Below are 2,718 nucleotides of genomic sequence, written 5' to 3' on the forward strand. Positions count from 1 at the left end.
TCAGTCCATATTAAACTATAGTTAGCTACAGTGATAGCTTCCTTCCTGGAGCAGGTGCTCTATCTAATTCTAGTAAGTGAGGGAGAACATCAAGGGTTCTTTCTGAGTTTTTTGTTTGTTTGTTTGTTTCTTAAAAATAATCCACTTAAAATAATCAATATCCCAGAAAAGGCAGATTTTGGGGCGATAAACTCTGCTCGTCTCACTTCCAAGAGACTTCCAAGAGACTGCCTCAAACCAGAGCTCCAATATGCTATTCCATGTCGTGGGAGCTTTATCTGAAATGACCATTTGCATAAGACACTTCCTTCCTGAGGATAGCTCCACCAAGAACACCACATTATAGATCAGATGTGGCTTAATGAACTTAGGGTCAGAACATATGTCATTGCTTTTCTGAAAAGTTGCTTCCTTCAAGCAAAAATGATTTGTTAGACTTCAGCCATTACAGAAATATATCAATTTAGATACTCAACATTAATCAAGAGAATCACAGCATTCTCTCTTCCGATGAATGCTAGAGAAATGCCTTTGAAGCTCATTTTCCACTCCTCATAGTCCGGGACCCTATAGCTCTGACACTACCTCAACTCTATTATAAATAATTAGATAACGACTTCTCACACTATTTGCTTTCTTCCTTGTAGCAGACACTTGTAATGCCTTGGCCTCATCCTTTGGTCCACTGGATTTCACAACAGCTATGAAGACAATTCTTTGTAAGTGACCAGCTTCCCACATTTCATAAACCTATTCCCCCAATTTTGAAATTGCCTCCTGTGTGATATATGCATTCCCCTGAAGGGCAGCAGAGTTTGCCACCCTAAAATATGCCTCTTTGGTATAAGAATCATTTTGAGATAAAATTTACATTTTCGAAACTTTTTGAAACTTAGAATAACTATTGAAACATTGAAAAAGTAAATATATTTGCATTCATTAAATCCAAAACACACCTTTGGAAAGCCAAAATTCTCTCAACAGTTCTTACGGTAATTTTCTTTATATTATTACTTTGCTTTCATTTGGATTTTTTCTTAATGAATTGTTTCACCTTTAAATGACTTTTGTACATAATACTAATAGCGCCTTGCATTTGCATAGCATTTTCAAGTATTGAAATGACTTTAACGTGAATATTTTTAATTGAGGCTCAGAAAAAAAACCTTGACTCAGAGGGTGTACACAAACGAGGCATTTGTTGAGAAGCCAAGAGTTCATTTTGAGAGTCTTTCCGGTATACAGAGTACTTGAGAAGCTCCTGTCAGTAAATGAGTAAACTGAGGCCACGCTGCTAGTAAGTAGCAGTGTCATTATTCAAACCTAAGTCTTCCTGTTCTAAGTTCAATAATAAGCCATTTGTCCCTTAAGTATTAACACTATCTCGAAAAATACCTTAAAAATCACTTCAAGCATCCCACAGAGTGAAAGAGAAGCACACTTCTAAGCAGTGGTACTAATCAAAAAAAAACTGAAAAAGTGGTCTCTCCTTCATGGAATGAACAAAAGAAACAAGCAGCTATGCCAGTTCATCAGGTATCTGGACCGTGGAAAGGATGGTTTCATTGAGCATGCAAGGCATCATCAGCAACCTGATCAAACACGAACGCTTTAAAGGACTCATTTTGATTTACCAAATCAATGATCCATAGAGTCAAAAATCTCTCTAAAGTAGAACTTGACATGATAGACTGTAACAATTCCGTAGGAGCTGTTAGGGTTTATCAAGTTAGTGGCGTTTTGCATTTGCCCAATAGACTAGAGCAAATCGTAGAGACATGCTACTCAGGAAAGAAGCTACCATTGACCAATGACATGATGTGATGGGGTGTTAATGCTAGAGCCCTAGACAAATGTCCCCTGTGGTTCCACCTGGAGTTCCACCATGACCTGCCTCTGCTCTTGCCTCCCTCATGCTCCTCCTGCCTTACTCACCAGCAGTATTTTGAGGAAGCAGATCCCTATTCCTCATGTAAAATGTATTTGGTAATCTGTGACCTAGGAAAGTAATAAATGACTTAAAATGACTTAATTCTTCCAAGAAAATATTTCTTAAAGAGCATTAAGATAGATGGTACACAGAGGTATGTCCCTTGCAGTCACAAAATCCAAGACCATTTCTTAGTAGCAAATAAATGAAAATAGAACCATCGCAAAAAAAAAATATGATTAAATGAATTTTGACTGAAGGAGGGGAAATGTGTCCTAAAGCTTTGTCTTCAGTTGAAATTATGTTGGTGTCTCACCTTCGCCCACAGTAAGCCATCAATCAAGGCTCTCTCTTCCATGGTGCTGCAATTAACTCTGCTAGCAAGACTTATTACTTTTATAAATTAATACAAAAAAAGTTGCCATAAGTACACCTCATACCTCTCCTTTAATATTATACTGAGTTGTTTACATATTTTAGAAGTTTGGTATTTAATTTTAATATCGAATGAGCTGTTGTTCCTTTCCCTTCTTTTCTTTCCTGAACGATTTAATCTTAAGTCTAATAAGCAGAGCACAGCAAACAAGCCAAACAGGTCAGCAGAGATGGAGGTATTAGGAGCTGAATAACTCAGCTCATGGCACCAGAAACTGAGGTGGGTGAGAAGGACATCTGTGTAGCAAGCCCCCCCAGAGTAGGGTGTCAGAGTCTAGAAGAGTGAGAGGTCATCTTCATGGAAGGGTGGTGTGCATGGGGTATCAAAGCCCAAGTAGGGTGAGGAGAGCAGC

Source organism: Pteropus vampyrus, unplaced genomic scaffold (assembly GCF_000151845.1).
Source record: "Pteropus vampyrus isolate Shadow unplaced genomic scaffold, Pvam_2.0 Scaffold38, whole genome shotgun sequence".
Lineage (NCBI taxonomy): Eukaryota > Metazoa > Chordata > Mammalia > Chiroptera > Pteropodidae > Pteropus > Pteropus vampyrus.